Source organism: Paroedura picta, chromosome 10 (assembly GCF_049243985.1).
Source record: "Paroedura picta isolate Pp20150507F chromosome 10, Ppicta_v3.0, whole genome shotgun sequence".
Taxonomy (NCBI): Eukaryota; Metazoa; Chordata; class Lepidosauria; order Squamata; family Gekkonidae; genus Paroedura; species Paroedura picta.
The window spans coordinates 32,321,913-32,340,573 of record NC_135378.1 but is presented as its reverse complement, the minus strand read 5'-3'; the positions used below and the strand labels follow the sequence as shown (position 1 = coordinate 32,340,573).

Sequence of the window (18,661 nt, the reverse complement as noted above, 5' to 3'; positions counted from 1 at the left end):
AGAGACAAGTCAGTGTCAAAGCCATGCTTGATCGATGATTTTGTCATGTAGTCTGTTTAGCATTGTTTACACACCTCAGTTAGTTCCCATACTCATTTTGCTGTTATGCCTTTGATCCCTTAGTCAGTCTCCTCTTGCTTACATCTTAGGTGTGAAAGACCGCTTCCTGCCCCCTGCTGGTTATTGCCTAGGAAACTATCTCAAATGCCTTGAAGATCTAGACGCTCCATTTTGACAACAAGGGCCCATTTGTGCCTAAAACTGTTTGGTGCTGGGGAGCTGGGTTGATTAGGGGGTGGTTGCATAGTATTAGCAAGGATTCTGTGATGATCTGATCCATGTCTCAATAAAGTACTTTCTTTTCCTAGATGATGTCTGATTATTGGGAACATCTGTGGATTCTCGCAGACAGGAGAAGACACAGGAAACACCCAGTGGGAAGGGCTGCATCCAGGACTTGAGGTCCTTGCTGTCACATACCTACAATCTAGGTACATGCCATCAGCTGAGGGGGCTGTGAGAAGGCCTATTTTTCTTGGGGGGGGGCTCTTTCAGCCTTCTTCATCCACTCCCTTGATCCTTCCACCCTCTGAGGTTATGTTTGTTATCGTTTATTGTTGGCATTGTTAAATATTGAAAGGTATTCAAATAACCATTCCTGGATCTTCACACCTGGGTGCAAAGATGTTTGAAGGAAGGTTTCACTTTGTAGTTTAGATAAAGCAGCCTTTCTGTGGAAATACCTTTTGGCACACAAATCCCCTGGAAGTGGGGCTGGGGGACTGGGAGTATATCTGTTCAATACTCTGTCAGGCATTTTCAGCAGTGTTCTTCTGTAATGGAAGGAGCCTGCTGCCACTCCTCTAGAATCTCATTAAAGCTACTTTTGGACTCCTCGTGACAAAGAGCCTGTGTCTGCTTTCGTGCCTGCATGGGTGTGGCTCCCAGGGACATGACACTTGTTCATCTTTTGTTTATCACCTAATGTGTGAGACGAGGAATCAGATATCAGAGTCTTTTTTCTTTCCCCCCCCCAAAGGTATTGTCAAAATATTTACTGCCTTTTAACCATGATTAGAGAGCCTCTTGTGGCGCAGAGTGGTAAGGCAGCCGTCTGAAAGCTTTGCCCATGAGGCTGGGAGTTCGATCCCAGCAGCCGGCTCAAGGTTGACTCAGCCTTCCATCCTTCCGAGGTTGGTAAAATGAGTACCCAGCTTGCTGGGGGGTAAACGGTCATGACTGGGGAAGGCACTGGCAAACCACCCCGTATTGAGTCTGCCATGAAAGCGCTGCAGGGCATCACCCCAAGGGTCAGACATGACCCGGTGCTTGCACAGGGGATACCTTTACCTTTACCTTTAACCATGATTGCCTCCTATTCCTATTAACCATGACTGCCCCCCTTTTAAGAACCCTGGCCCAGGTTATGAAATTATTTTTAAGGAAACAAAACAACTCCCTAGAATACCTTCTATATTTTGAAGACTGTTGCATTGCTGCCAGGAGGAAAAAACTGTTGGAGTTATATGTAATATCCTTTTACTGATTTCTTGCTATCCTATGAAATACATTAACAATAATACCAGCAGTTGAGCTTGCCAAGGAATTCTTGACTATGTAATGTTGGGTGAAATTCATCTGTGATGTGTTTTGTTTAATGTGGTTTCCTAGCAAATCGTTCAGTGCAATTGTCTGGCTAGTGCACTGTTGCTCAAGTAATACAAATTGTTTGTGAAGCTTGCCCATACTCATGCATTTTCCTATCAGGCCTGCAATTGCTTCTGATCCCTTGGGAGCTCAGCCAGGCAGGCATTTTCCTTTATTTTATTAACCACATTCTCCCCCCCCCCCAGCCTGTGGGCTTATTCAGCCATAGATGAAATACAGACAGATACATACGATATAGTGTGTGTATATATAGTTTATCCAAAGGCACAACAGTGATTATTTTTTAAATTGTTTTTATTTCATTTCTAAGGAAAAACAGTATGCTATCAAGAGAAAGTTCTATAAATTCATTGAGCACTGGCTCTAGGTTTTAGTCAATCCTTGGTAAGAGATATGCAGAGGGCTATGTCTCCCCATTTATGCATCCCCATACATGAATATGTTGGAATATGCAAAATCTGTAGCGTGCATGAGTCAAGAGTATATGGAGAATATCCTGCAGGAGACATTGGAAGAGGTGTGTGTTTAGTATATTTACATTAAGAACTTCATGATATTTTTCACTAGTCTTTTCAACTGGAGACTTCCTGTTCCTTTGGAAATATTTTCTAGTGACCTGATTGGCTCAGTTGGAGACTACTTTTGAGCATATTTCCTTCCTGCATGCCTCTAGAACAAACAGATTGAATAAGGAAGACAGTTAAGCTGCAAGGTCTCTCTCCATTCCTGCTTTACAAAATTGTTTTTCTTGCTAATAAAACTATTTTATTTGTTTAAGTAGCTTGGTGCTTTACCCTCTTGCATATTTAAACGTTGCCAACAAAATTGCAGAATACTCACTGGCTCTCTAGCCTGGAGCTCAAGCCCTTCTATCACATAGGGATGCCAGAATATTGCTGGGCCTGGGGGAACCCATGCTTTACACCAGGGGTAGTCAACCTGTGGTCCTCCAGATGTTCATGGACAACAATTCCCATGAGCCCCTGCCAGTACATGCTGGCAGGGGCTCATGGGAATTGTAGTTCATGGACATCTGGAGGACTGCAGGTTGACTACCCCTGCTTTACACCCCTCACTTTGGGAATTTCAGAAAATAGTGGGAAATTCTCCTCAAACAGCTGCTTTCAAGGCAATCTTAGTCCTCCTGGATCTCCTTCCTGCACTTATTAGGACCACGAAGAAGTAATGTCAATATGTCAGGGTTGTCAGGGGGCACTTTGGGTCTGGGGCAAAACACTATGGTTGAAACCAATATTTTACCATAGAGCTTTCCCAAAAGCCAGAGAGTTGCTCCCAATGTTTCCAAAGTGTCAACATCAATTCTAGGTGATGCCAGCATGTAGAAGCTCTTCTGAGTAGGGTAAGTGCAAAGGGAGAGCTCCTGGAGAGCAACCCCCTCTCCAGCTGACAGTGCAGTGGTGCCTGGCAATCCTACTCTCACAGGGCATGTACGTTAATGTTGGATGAGGAGGAACAGCAGCAACAAGATGTTATATGGGAAAGAAAGACTTCCCCTTCTCCCACCAGGAGGAGGGCAATCCCAAGAAAGGTGACAGTCAAAAGAGTTATCCAAATCTGAAGGGTTCTCATTCCTCACTGTTCTTTGTCAGTCTCCCCAATGAGGAATAGTTCACACAGAAAGTGGGTAGAAGAAAAGAGTGGAGGTAACATTCCCCCTCTAATATTTTGCCTGCATTTCCCTGGCTAGTTATCAATTATAACTATACTTGCATCAAAGCCCATTTTAAAAAATGGGCCTCCTCCTCAGCTTCCTTGTTGTTGCCCACAGGGAGGCGCCAACCCCCCCCCCCTCTGTCAAGCCAGGTCCCTGCGGGCTGCAAAGCCACACGGCCACCTCTGCGAGGCAGTGGCAGGGATTTGCGGGCCACAGGGAGGCTATGAACCGCCCCCTTGGCCCCCTCACCGCAGGCGCGTACCTGGGAGCCGCCAAGCCTTGTCGCTGCCTCTCTCCTCCGGGGAGCAAATGGAGGCCGCAGCCACAAGGCGTCTAGCAGGTAAGGAGGGGGGAGGGTAGGAGCTGGAGGGGGAGGGCCAATCAGGGTGGACCTGGACGAACAGGCCCCTGGAGAGTCTCCTCCCATGAGGCTGTTTCCCAAATATATAAGGGAGCAAAATAGTATTAAGGATTTCCCTAGCTAGTAGCTCACAGTCCCTACAAAGTCATATCAAGATGATTCTTGATATAGTTCAGGACATTTCTTTTTTCCCCAAACCTAAACTATGCTAAACAGGCTTCAATGGGAGACTGCATTCAAGGGGTAGATGTGTATTCTACTTCCTTTGTGATGTTGCATAGGATTTATCTTAGCTTTTTGCTGTCAAATTGTAGCCAAAACACATGCACACTAGGAGCCTACCTTACTGCTTGTATTGGTTATAGATTATATGTTGTCCCTGTGTGTAAGAAGAGGGGTGTAGGGTTACCAGCTCTGGGCTGGGAAATACGTGGAGATTTTGGGAGTGGGCAGGATTTGAGATGGGGAGGGACCTCAGTGGAGTATAATTGCTATTTTCTTCAGGCAAACCGATCTTTCACCTGGAGATTAGGTGTAAAACCAGGGGATTCCCAGATCCCACCCCGGGACTGGCATCCCTACAGGGGAAACATGTATTTATCATACACATACAATCATGTGAATACAAATCTGGGAAAATCCACAGCTGTAAATTTATTGTGAATGAACACATTGTCCTTGTTCACAAAGTTAGCAAAGTATAGTGGTTAGAATGGCAGGCTGGATTGGGAAAACTCAGATTCTAATCCTCACTCTGTCTTGACAGTTTACTGGTGAGCTTTTGAAAGTCATTGCCTCCTAGCTTAAACAACCTCTTAGAACTGCTGTTGTGAGGATTAAATAGATGAAACTGCTGTTTAACTCTGCTTTCAGTTAGTCCCTGTTGCAGGGGAAAGTGGGGTACAAATACGCGAGTGGGGGGGAAAGTGTGTGTATTAACAAGATGTAAATGTGGGTCATTGCCTCCTGGTACATATGGCTGTAAGATCTGACTTTTAACATACATCCAATTTGGCTGTGACCATAGTGGTGTGTGCCAGGAGAGCCCTCTCCTTGTGCGATCTATGTGTTTGATCCCTAAATATTGTGAGTTATTTAGGAACTGTGTGTTTTCAATTCATTGTTAGTTATTCCCTAGTGTGTTGCAGTGCTCATGACTAGTCATGAGTCTGCTTGGTTGTTCAGCTTTCTTTCCCACCTTTCCTGCAAGTTGCCTGAGATAGTGTTTCATTAACAGGCCCTAATTAATGAGATTTCCCCTCCCCTAAGGTGACCAGATTGTCCCACTTTTGGAGTGACATCTGGGGATACCTGGCAAATTGTAATTATGTTGAAATTAATATATACATATACATATACATATACAGAGAGAGAGAGAGAGAGATTACAATACTATTTTTGTGTTCTATGCATTCTATGAAACTTTTTGTTGCTCCATATAGACCAAAGTTTTAATCAAGAACCTCCCAGGTCAATGGTGTCCCACTTTACCAATGTTAAAATCTGGTCACCTTACTCTGACCCCATCTTGCCCTTAGCCCAGTCTTGTGGTTTGCTCTGAAAACTAAATGCTTCCCTTTGTCTGTTTGTGACCTTTATTTAATGTGTTGTAGTACTCTTGTACTTGAGATGGATAAGTATGGGCCTCTCCAACTAGGACATCCCCACTAGCACAGAGGGAAGTAAAATGCTGAAAACCCTTCATGTGATTCTACTTCTTTCTCCCCTTTGCATAAATTATAATTGCTGTCGTTATCCTCTTTTGTTTAATTCTCCTTCCTGTGACTGTAGCTCAGTAGAATTTATCAATGGCATGACAACATCATTAATCTCTGGGGTTACCCCTTTTTCCCCCTCTGTCAACATTCCAAGACCAATTTTACCATATTAATTTTAATCTGCATTAATAGGACATGATGTCCTGTTTTGTCTTTGACTTTCCACTGGAGTTTGAGTGAAGGTTGGGCTGCTGACAAGTGGATATATGTGTTTTTCATCATAAATCGTTAACCATTTCCATCCCATTGCTTTTGTGATAGGACATACCTATTACGTGAAGCCAGTACTGATTGAGCGGAGATGGCTTGATTGCCACTCCCAAACAACAATCACAGTTTGATCTTATTCACTTCGTATTTATTCTGATTGTTTTGCTTCCTTTGAGGCCAGAAAAGAAAAAGGATTATGCCTCAGTGGTAGATCATCTGTTTTGTTGCAACACTGGTTACATTCTATTTGTGTGCCTTCATTTCATCTAGTTCAACATGACATGCATTTGTTCTTGTCATCCATTCTCTCTTGCACTTGTTTAAATGCAGACAGCATTGCCAATATTTATCTGGATACTCCTTGGAAAATATGTGACAAGCAGGAAAATGCAAGGACTTGCTTGAGGCATCTTATTTCCCCTCTCCCACTATCTCCTCTACACCTTTTCTGAAACACCCTGTAGCCTCTCCCTTCCTCCTGCTTCCTTCTCACCTAACCACCAACATACCTTTATCAGCTCCTCTGTCTTAAGCTTTTCCCCTCCATCCCCCAGCAGCCTCTACCTGGTAAAACTATAGTCCAGTTATGTGGTGCTGTCCATTGGGCCAAGCCCACTAGCATTCTAGGAAATCCTCAAGGACTTGAGGTGGTACTTCATTTTCCATGTATCCTCCTCCTGGCAACCTTTATAGCCTCTCCTCTTTCTCTGCCTGAATCATTCTTTCTCAGCCATTCACCCACCTATATTTTATCTGCCTATCTTTTTCAACTATATTATTTATTTGCATCATTTATACTCCACTATTTTCCACAGTGGAGACCAAGCAGCTTACATTGTTCTCCTCTCTGACTAAGCAACAACCCTGCAAGGCAGATTAGGCTGCAAGTATGTGACTAGGGTTGCCAGCTCTGGGTAGGGAAATACCTGGAGACTTTGGGGGTGGAGCCAGGAGTGGGCAGGATTTGAGGCAGGGAGGGAGCTGAGTTGAGTATAATGCTTTGAGTTCCACCTTCCAAAGCAGCCATTTTCTCCAGGGGAACTGATCTCTGTTGCCTGGAAATTAAAACTTGAGTCTCCCAGGCCCTATGCTGAAGCTCTACCTGCTGCACCACACTGGCTTTCATAGACCATTTATGCACTGGAGGTTTCATGCTAGGCTGCAGGCTGGAGTTTTAGACATGGAAGGTTGCCCCACCTCTTCTTGCACCCACATGGGGGAGCATTTGGCCTAGTGCACCTCATCTGCCCCCGATTTGTGCTCCTGCACGGGAGCCAGGGCAGTGAAGTTCTCAGTGCATAAACGGTCATAGGGTGGCTGCTCTTGAACAATAGCAAGTGGAGTGAGGAAAATAGCAAGCAGCCAGACTCATTTGAATCATGCAAGTCAGGTGGTATCAAGTCATCTAGAAGTTTCTGCCAGGCTTACCTTTGCCAGCCTCCAGGTGAAACTTGGAAATCTCCCAGAATTAGGTTGCTCTGCCTTCAGGAAGACACCAATCCCAATTTTTGCTAGGAGCAGGAGATGGGGGTGAGATTGCAGTTGGAGGAAAAAGAGGATCATTGGGAGTTTTGTTATTTTTCTTTCCTTTATCTGCTTTTAATGAAAGCACAGCACAAATCTGTTTTTGAAGAAAAGTATCATAAAGAAGCTGATTACAGCCTGATAGCTTGCCAGCACATCAGCTTTCTTGAAGAAGTCACATTCCATCAGGCCAGACTCTGGACATGAGCATGATATCGTGTGGGGTAGCATTACTGAATATGAAGGCTGGCCTAAGGCCCAAGATAAAAGTTGTTTGCAGGAATGATCTTCAGTAGAATCCATTCTGTTTTGATTTCATATGGAGCTGTTTCCCCTCAATCACATGGTAGATCAAGCCCCGTAGCCGCGTTAGAATAAAAGTCCAGTAGCACCTTAAAGACTCGCAAAACATGTGACTTTCCTGAGTCACTGCTCACTTCTTCAGTGACTCATGAAAGCTCATACTCTAACCCCAAGATTTCCAGCTCTGGTTTGGGAAATAGTGCTTATTTCAGTCGTATAGGGCAGGCTTGCTCAACCAGGGTTTTGATCAGGTCATATGACAATATATGACCAATGAATGGGACTGGAGGAGTTGGGAAGGGGAGGGGCCTAGGTGTACCAAACTATGCTCCCCAATCATATTCTACATGATGATGCCCCTTCTGGGGTTTCTCAAAGCCTGAGGAATGTTTCAGAGGTTTCTCAATGGTAAAAAAGTTGAATATAAATATAAGATCTTTAAAAAACTACACTTTCACAAGATATAAAATGAATAAAACATTGTTCCCAGTTTATACAGTTTGTAGGCTTGGTTTTACCCGAGATCATTCTTCACCTCCACTCACTGCACTAACCACATATTCCTTGCATTCCCATATGAATTGGGTTTTTTTCCCTCTCTTTTGCCGTTTCCCACCCTCATTATTTTTCTTTTTGGTACTGCTTAGTCTTATTCTATTTTTAAAAGGACTGCAGGTAATAATAAAACTGCCCTGTGGTAAAATTAATACAAGTCACTTGCATTTGTGCTATGATGTTTTTCTTTTGAATCATTCAAGGGTAACTTACATAGTAATTTTGTGTTCATGGAACTTGAGCATGCTGCCACCCTTCCAAATCATTCTGTGCTATTATTAATAGGAAGGAGGCATTTAGCTACAACCACCTCTTTTTAGCTCTCACTATGCCTTGCTTAGAAATTTACCCTTAAGGGCTTTTTTCTCCCATCCCACTCTGAATTGATCCATGGTGCACCAAAAGCCTGCCTGTAGGATTAGCTTCCTGATATCTTGCCGATACACTTTATTATGAAATAGACAGCTGCTGAAAAATAGATGCACCTTTGTTGGTTTTCTTGATAAGATGCAGCATTGCTTTGGTTTCTTCATCACCCCTTGTGATATATCTGATAACACTATAGAAGAAACAGTTCTCTATTCTTGATGCTGGCTCCTACCACATCAGTCTTCTATTTTCAATCCAAATTGTTCAGTCCTATGTTAGAGTAACATGTACTTGTGGGAACTGGCCTCCTTTCTTACATGCATTGATGACTTGAATCTCTTCATTTGAACTCTCATTTTCTCCCCCAAACATGAATCTCTTTAGCAGATATCTGTAAAGAAAGGTGGCTAACAATTGAATCCTAAATGGTTGCACCCTTAAACCCATTGACTTGTAGTCAGCATCCATTTCTTAAAGTAGTCAATTAGATCTGAGTCCAGTAGTGCCTTTGAGGCCAACAAGAGTAGCCTTGGTCAAAACGAGAGTGGTAATTGGTCAAATGTATGCCAAGAGGCATGGCCTCCACTCACTTCATGTCATAATTTGCAGTCCAGGGGTGGGTGAGGTTGGAAGAGGGCGTTTGTTGGCCACATGGACAAAAAGTAAGGTGGAACAGCTGCAGCCTGACACATCTTCAGAGGGACATGGGCAGCAGTTCCTGGGAGGCTGTTTATGCAAGCCCCATGCTAGCCCTCGGTCTTTGGATTTCATTTTCCAACATTCCCGCCCATCAACCCTAGCAATACAGTTTTGTTCTTTGTGTTTTGGTTTATTTGGTTCCTTACTGACACTGCTTGGCCATTTGGGCATTCAGAAGGATCCTTTGGGAGACTCCCATAAGGGGCCTTGGGGATGTGAAGCCACACAGCTTCATGCCAAGGAAGAAGCTGCCAGCTGGCTTACACTACAAAGTGACAGGGGATCATGCAGAGACCAGTGCTAACAGGGGTCCCATTATTCTCCCATTCCATGACTTATTTCCCAGTAGGTGGGCTGGAGAATGGGGTCCATGGGAGAGCAGGCAAGTTGTCTGATGCTGGGATCCATCCCTATACAGTGTCATTGCTACTTTGTCTGTACAGAATACAAATAAGCTATGGCCATTTTATATATATATATATATATATATATATATATATATATATATATATATATATATATATATATATATATATATATATATATATATATATATATATATATATATATATATATATATATATATATATATATATATATATATATATATATATATATATATATATATGGCCATAGCTTATTTGTATATATAAAGATTGTGTGTGTATATTCCTTCAATGCCTCATCATCTATCCCTCCTTGAAGATGCAAACATACTTGGTCATAGAATGCTAGTTGTAGGAAAAACTTTTACTAACACACATACTTATTTCTCTTCTAATTCCATCCCAGTGAACTATAAAGAAACATAACAATATCATTAGTTCTGCCTAGAGTAAGGAATATATTTAGCCAAAGAGTGCTTCTTGAATCAATGAATTCCATTGTTTCCCAAGGTGCTTTTCTCCCCACCCACCTGGTTACAAGGGTAATAGCAAGTCATGGATGCTTGGATAAAAAGTTTCTCTTTGTTTTTATGTTGAGTATTTGAATGCAATGAACAGAAACTGCAATTTTTTAAAAGATGTTTTTCTGCTGTAAGAGCTTCATTCTACAAGCTTATCATAAATAGAGACTCATTTGATCTGTATTTGCTCCAGTGAGTAATACAGACTTTCTCCTGCCAGATTTGCTGAAACCAACTAACTCTGCTCAGTGCTGTGTCCCCTTCAGTTCTGGACATCCTTACCCATGGTTCCTCTGTATATTTGTGAAACAGCCTGGGAGGTGGAACGTGTCCAGCTGTCCAAGCTGGAATAGGGCCAATCAGGGTACAGCCAGCAAAGCTGCACCCTGATTGGCCCTGCCATTGCAGCTCCCACCCTCCGTTCTTGGACTCTAGCCTCTTTGCTCTTAGATGCACTTCAGTGCCTGGAACCAGCAGCTGGTCAGAGGAGAGGGCCCAGGGTCATGGTGGAGGACCTGCTAACGAGAGCCTCTTGGCCTGATAGCCTAGCCAGCTAGCCTCCTGGCCTGCTGACTGCCTGCTAAGGAGCTCTGTCCTAGGCCTGCAGCTGCAAGCTGTGGCCCAAAGCCACCTTAAGCTGCCTGGCTAGGGGCCAAGGGAGGGGACTTCTTAGGAATGGGCTTTGAAGCTAATTTTGTTAATATTTTAGTTATTCTTTTGCTCTCTTTACCTCACATGGACTAAATCCCTTTGCAGAACCAAACCAACTCAATGACCTTTTAGAAAGATCACTTGGTAAACTATTGTGAATATCTTAGTTTCCATTCTAACATAACACGTAACACAACATAAATTGTAACCTGGAGGCAGAATGATTTGATTAGATTTATCTCATCATTTTTTCTAGGAAAGGCATTGTCTGCCTAGGATACTCGGTGCTTGATACTTTTGTTCTGCCTCTTGAGGGCATGCCTTTGTTAAGATATTACACACTGCCTGATTTTGCTCCCCTGAACTGCCAGAAAGATGCTCCATGTGTTCTACTTCCCAACACAACTATATTGTCATGCAGAAAAATGTATTAATGTATTCAATTTGAAAGAGCAAATTCATCTATGTGCATTTCTGTAGTGTGTGGGAGAGAGTCAAGTAAACCATATTGGAGTCTGATTAAAATGGGCTAGTAATGAGGAAGAATCACCAGATTTTGAATGTGACCAGACTTACGACTTGGCTACTGACTGTGCAAACAGCCCGATGCAATTAGTTTTCATGTCAGCACATGCAGGGATATCAATGGGGTGCATGGTAAACATGCATGTCATCTTTGCACTGGTACCTGCATTTGTACAAAACAGATGCCATGTCATATAGAAAATTTATTTTGCCTTCATAGTATTATGTTGCAATCAAGCCTCATTGCTTCTCTCACCCCACCTGTACAATGCAGTGTGCATGTGTGTAATAGGAACTGTATTGGTAACTCCTGTTCCACCCACTTCTGTTTACTCTGGATTCAAATATTGTAAGGAAACACTGAACACAGATGATGTGCCTATGTGCAAAGATGAAGAAGATGGACTGTGATCATCACCACTGCAAACTAATGTGAGAAGTGGGTGGGGAAAATATAGGATTGGATCCTAAGACTCTCTTCCACTAAGTCTTACTTCAAAAGAGAAAGGTTTGCTCCAATGGAGAAAAATTTAATGATGTTTTCCATAAAAACAAGCCTTTCTTAAGACTCTCATTGGAAGGGAAGGCAACATGGCCAGATCTCAAAAGATCTCAAAAGCTAAGCACTGTGGGCCACCAAGGAAGACTCTGCAAAGGAAATCACTGGTAAATCACCTCTACTTCTCGCTTGTCTTGAAACCCCTTGCTGAGGTTGCGCCAAGTTAGTTGCAACTTGCACTTAAGAACTGAAGCCTTACTTTGTTGATCTGTTTATAGTTACATTTATAGTCCAGGGTAGATCACAATGTCCAGAGTATACCATTTAATGTCACATAAAATGTAAATACCTTAAATGTTAAAATTTCTATGAAATACAATTGTAGAGGAAGACTTGTCAGAGTTATAGGATTCAGCAATGGAAGGAAGTTCTTGGATCCATTCCATGATCATCAACACACCTGTGCTGCTGCTTCGGAAGCCAAAAATAAAGATAATACACAGCCATGACTTACGAGGGCCACCAGTTAATGCCGTGGAGGGCTGGCCAGAAGAGGATGTGGTGGCCTCTTCGTCCCAGCTGGCATGCACACCAGATGGGCAGAGTGCAAGGCAATGTGGTTGGGAGGTGGGTCCGCGTGTGCTTATTTAAGGTGCCACATCTGTGGGGCCTGGCCTTTCCATCCGAAGTTGCCACCAGAACAGTTTCCCTCCAGGCTCCATATCTTGTGCCAGGCCAACCCTCCAGTGGGAGGTAACCAAATAAAGCTGTGGCCATGTTTAATACCAATCAACTGAGTCTTATTCTGGCCAAAATGCCAGACTTCTGTACAGATGGCTACATCCACTTAAATTTGTACTGGAAGCAGAACATGTTCTTCTGCTAGCTGATCTGTCCTACAGCCTAAAAACTATGAATCAAACTAACATGAGAATTTAACTAGAAGATCATTGCTTGTGCCTGTTGGTGTGGTGGATCCAATTGTCCTCCAAGGATCCTTCCTGGAGCCAAAGAAGACTTTGTCCAAAGAGGAATGTTCAAACCTAAGCTAAAAAGAAAGGTGGGGTACCAGTGTTTTAATAAATACTCAAAAATAAACTTTGTCCAGTGGAATGATAGGATGCGTTAGGATCCAACCACTATATGCCATACTGAAAAAGGGAGGGAGGCTGGAGCCTTGATGGTGACTGAGATGGAAAGAGCACAGGAGACAGAATGTCAAGAAAGTAGAGTGGAGTAGACAGCAACTAGATGTGGGCTGGATCAGGAACCGTACTGCTACAGCTGTAAAATGCAAGTAAAAGAGAGGGAGAGCCAACTCTGGACTTTCAGGTAGTCCTTGAAAACTCTAATAATGTAGTGGAGAAAAATTCTGAATGCAGAGCAAATAGCAAATTCTGAAAAATTCTGAATGCAGAGCAAATAGCAAATTCTGAACCAGAGCAAATAGCAAATTCCTCCTCTGTACCTTTATTAGATTACTAACTAATGTTAGATAAGCCATCTGGTGCAGCCATGGAAATCATGCTTTTTCCTCCTAAAAGTACATAGTAAATGTTATACTGCTCACAGCAATGCTGTGCACTCTTAGACAAAATAATGACTAGAATAAAAGCTTTTTTAAAAAATATATATGTGTAGAACCATATAGCCAATTATATTAGACTGTGTGCCTTTTTACCTCTTAAGCCTGTCAGTAGGACCAGGTTTTACTTTACTTTATTGATTATACAGATGCCTAGCTGTTTAATTAACATATATTATCATTAGGTAATTAACATATATTATCACCTACAGTTCACTTCTTGCAGGATTCCAAAGTGGTGGGAAGGGAAGTAAAGAGGAGGAAGTGGATTAAATTAAAAATCTGTGTGAAGACATTGTCTTTTTCAGTCTTCCTAAGGGCTGGGTCACACATCCAATTTCATTGTTTGATTTCTGTAACATTGTGACAGAATCTTCATTTCATATCAATTTAAATACAATTGGTAGTATGCTGATACTCCATGTGAGAAAGGTGCTATTATCCTGTATTCCTCTCCACGGGTGCAGCTCTTTCTGATATACCCTCCCCCCTCAAGGGATCACTTCGAGGGTTGAAGCATCTGTATAGAGGAGCAGCTATGGTGGTTGCATGGCAGTATCAAGAAAGAACAGTTACTTCTCCTTCTTGTTCCTCACACTCTTCGAAGAGGAGTCAGCAATTTCATCTCCTTGCCCCTTTGCTTCAGCCCTTTTAGCTGTACCTCTATGGGGATCATTGGCCTGATCTTTCCAGGGTGGAGTTGGAGGGAGCACAAGCAGTGAAGAAAACTCCATGTACCTTAGGCACAGGGAAGGTGTTACCTGACAATTTAAATGGAATCAGTTGCTTATGCTTAGTTGCTAGTGAAAATGAATAGTTACAGAATGTGCACCTCTATATAATCTGGCCTTTAACTTTTCCCACATGTTCTGTTAATTGAGGTAGCATTTATTTTGAAATGAAAGGAAGTAATTGGAGACAAGTATACAATTTTTTTCCCCTAATTTCAGACGAATTTATATAGGCACCTGAAAATCAACAGTACACATTTGCTAGGTTAGAATGTAGGTAAAATTGATAAGGGGTAGAAAAATGTGATAGCATGACATTTTTGAAATAAAACCCGTCTCTGGTGAAGTTCCATCATCCCTACCCTAGCAGTGACACAGTGTGTGTCTGAGTATAAACTAGTGCAAGGAAGGGTTATAAATAAACTGTATCAAATGATGAATTCAATGCCATTCCTTTCTATTCTACATTCAATGGGGATGTGCCTTGGGCATGGAATGTACAAGACTGGATTCAGGATGAGGGCCATGCTGCTTTGGTTAATACAGCTGATGACATCATAGAGCAATAGTCTGATTTATGTGGCTTTTGTGCCAGGAAATCGACTTGAGATGGTCATTCCTTGGGCTGGAGCCTCTTTTTCTTTGTAACCTCTGGCCCCTTGACAGAAAACCTCCACAATATTCTATTAGAATTCAAATAAATGGTTAGCAATGAAGTAGGTATTAAAAACTCAGATTTCTAGCAGTTTGAACTTTCTTTGCACAAAACAAAAGTACTATAGGACAGGGAGGAAATTTTAAATATTAAGTTTTCACTAGATCGTAAATCTATGCAGATTTCCTATTAATCTGCCTAAAAATGCCAGAGAATTTTTTTCCCAAGCTACTGCAGCAGCTATACTCTTAATTGCCTCAAGATGGAAACAAAAGATTCACCTGAAGACGCTTTATGGATTGAGAGGAGGAGAGACCTTACAGCTATGGTGAAATCGGCCAACTTAGTAAATAGAATATCTCTGGAAAAATCTGTAGATAGTTGGAGGGGGGGTTCTCTAGAATTCGTGGATAAATAAATCTATATATATTCTATTATATGTGATTTGGTACCTGGAGTCTACAAACAAACAATATTTTGAATATGAATAGACTTTAGAAATTGATTATTTCTGGGAAGTTCACTGGAGTGGGATATTCTGTCACCTGCTCAATGCAGTGTGAATTGTGTGTGTGTGTATTCATTTCTTTATTTCTGTATTTTCTTTAATTTCTGAAAATTAAAGTTAAACATTAATTTTAAAAGTACTATAGAACAGGACTGGATGTTGCAAAGAAAACCTAGATTTTTTCAAGTGCTAACTTTCTTTATAAAGTTAATGCCTGAGTGGATGCACTTTCAGGAAGGAATCAGTAGAAAAGAAAAGGTATTTAACTCTTGCTTAATTTCACAGACTGTGTCCTAAGCAGTTTTTAATCTGCTTTTCACAAAACTAAGAAAAATTCTGGTTGAGTGGGCAAAATGGCCCTGTAGGGATGTTAGCTATGAAGAATCAAGGAGACCTGGTGGGGGTTAAGATTGCTTCTCTGTGACATCTTCACATTTCAGAGTTTGCATCTTGGGCCTAAAGTCCCCACTGCAAATCTAAGGTTGCCAACTTTTAAACTGATTCTTCTATCTGTTCCTTTAATATCAGTTTCTCCTACAGCAATTAACGGCCGTGACACACTGCGGCTGCCATTGGCGATGCAAGTGAGCAGCCAGAGGACAAAGACAGGCCCAGGCACAAGCACGCACACACATCACACCCTGGCATGCAAAAGAGGTGGGGGCGTGGGTGCCTTTATAGGTGTCATGTGCTTCTGCCTCATCCTTCTTTGTGCTCCACTGCTGAACTGCTTCCCTCCCACCCAGGTTTTGAGGCATTGTTGCAGGTTGTGTTATTGTGGTTCAATATATTCTTTGTCATAATTGGTTTAGGCATGGTAGGAGCCTGTTGTCAGGGAGTCCAGTTTGTGCATGATCTAAAGTATCTACTTTCTTCTCTGTGGTCAGGAGATCAACTGTAATTCCAAGGGATCTCCAGGCCTACCTGGACATTAGGAACCCTACAAAAATTAGAGGACATTTCCTCCCTGGCCAGTTAACCAAGCCAACCCTACTTGTGTCAGACCTAACATTATCTTGCTTGAATTGTGGCTGTGATCTGAGATTCCCCCAGTGACTATTTTAGGCATTCTCTTAGCAGGGAGATACTTATTTGTAAGAAATCTACCATACCATCATATGTGTTATTTTCCTTGAAGACTATGGGCAGTGTTATTAAGATGGCTGGCTCTCTGGGTCTTAGACATTACAATAAGGTCTGAGTGGTCAGAGGTGGTAGCTTCTTGCATAAGCTTGGTCTAAAACTATAGAGAATGAAGGGCAGAGTAGATTTACTCATCTCAGTTGCTGCCAATATAGAAAATATACTATCATTAGTGAGCATAAATCTTGCTTGTACGTGAAAAATCTATGACTACTTTTCCTCCCACCAACCCACCCTGTTTGTTTTACCTCTTACTTAACCTGCCTTTTTGTATTTGATAAATGAGGGAACTGTGTGACCCTGAAAGCTGCTGTATTCAAATTGCATGCTTGAAAATGAAAAATTAACTCCACAGCTTAATGCATCTGTTTTTCAAGGATCAATATGTCTACAAGACACTTTAACATTCGATTTTCAACTCAAGAGCTTCCATAAATATTCTCCAGCGAACCCCATAATAGGATTTTGTTGTCTATTATAAAAACACCTGCAAGATCTTTGCAGTTCCTTCCTAAGAATTCTCCTTTTGAAATATTCTGCTGCCTCTTAACAGAGGTGAAACATTGTCTTTGCTAAAGAGCCTGTTGTTCTGAGCTGCCAATATGTTGTTTTGTCAATGGAATAAACATACTTGCCATAGGAGATGTCAAAGTACTTGAAGATCTTCTTTGGTGAAGAATGAAGGTTTTTGTGTAGCCACAGGTTCCACAACAAGTTCAGTAAGTTTATTAGTTAGTGAAAGCATAAACTTCAGATGGCTTTTCTGTTGGTCAACGCAGGCAAAATTCTGTTACTTGATGATTGCCACACATGCCTTCATGTGTAAATACCTATTTTCAGTCCTCTCTGGGTAGTTTATACCCAAACTCAATGTGGTAGTCAGTTGCTTTCCTACCTCCCTACTATCATGCTTTCCAATAGCAGTTATGGTATGGGTTGCAACTGGTTGCTAAGGTAAATTTAGAAGAAGAAGAAGAGTTGGTTCTTATATGCCGCTTTTCCCTACCCGAAGGAGGCTCAAAGCGGCTTACAGTCGCCTTCCCATTCCTCTCCCCACAACAAACACCCTGTGGGGTGGGTGAGGCTGAGAGAGCCCTGATATCACTGCTCGGTCAGAACAGTTTTATCAGTGCCGTGGCAAGCCCAAGGTCACCCAGCTGGCTGCATGTGGGGGAGCGCAGAATCGAACCCGGCATGCCAGATTAGAAGTCCGCACTCCTAACTACTACACCAAACTGGCTCCCTGACAACAGGAGTTATTATTTAAATAATAACTGCTCTGGATTTTGTGCTGCTATTCTGAAGGAAGCCTGTGAAGTTAGAAAGGGAATTTTAGGTAAATTCTACTCCTCCCCCCTTCCCCTTCTCATGGAGTGATTCACACCAGCATCTTCCTTTCACAACATAAAAATATATGTTTATAGTCTCTTCTTTAGAAGGGCTTAGTTTTGGTGGGTAAGACAAGAAATGTAACAAGTTACTCGTGTTTACAACAAGCGATAGTAGAGCTCTGTTTAAAAACAGTTATAGTTTCTCAAACACAGTGCTTTACTAAACTGAGAGGGGTGTTTATGTCAGAGAGAGAAAAATACTGATTTCATTTGGAATTCCTTAAATCCAAGAATCTCAGCCTGTCTCTTGAGATGCTTTCCTCAGTCCCCTCACAAATCCCTCACTTCAATTATGCTAACATAGGATACCCTCTCTATTCCTGCCTTATGTACCTATATTATAGATATCTGAATTCTTTTCCTTTATCGGGTGAAGCCAAAATACCTAACTACCTGGCAGTTTTCCTGTTAGTTTTCCCTTTCTCTACTTCTTCTTTAAGCCCTCTCTGAGGCAATGACAAACATTCTTTCCACTTAATTCTCCTGTCTCCCTCCCAGAGTTTCCACAGCCTCTTATAGGCAGATGTTACATACTATCTGCCCCATAGACAGGGATTTGCTGAAATGCCTGAAGGGTAGAACTGAAGGTTGTCGATCACACTCAGTCAATATGGTGCTAAAAGGGCCATGTTATGAAGCAGAAATCCATCTTCTTGAAGATATCAAACAGCCCAGCAAGTTATATGAGGCAAGTAAGAAAATGGACAAGATCTCCATAACTTGGGAGGAAAGAGAGCTGAAGTCACACACTTATACTCACATTGTTCTGTAATGAGAAAGAACCATGTCCTGATTGCATCCAGATTGGATTCCTGAAGGTAACCTAGCCTTTTTGAGTCTGTGGGCATGTTTGAAATTCTGACACTGTGTTAGAGGTGACGACAACATGGCTGCCACAGGAACCAACAAAAAAAACTGATTGCT

The 18,661-nt window shown here is 42.1% G+C and overlaps 1 protein-coding gene across 1 annotated transcript in view; it reads left to right on the top strand.

The window, feature by feature from the left end:
* Positions 1 to 368: 368 nt before the first annotated feature.
* DLC1 (DLC1 Rho GTPase activating protein) overlaps positions 369 to 18,661 on the top strand; it is a 415,065-nt gene continuing 396,772 nt past the window's right edge. The window contains exon 1 of the mRNA XM_077302061.1: positions 369 to 491. The gene's annotated coding sequence lies outside the window, so the exon portion shown is untranslated. The remainder of the gene's footprint in view (positions 492 to 18,661) is intronic.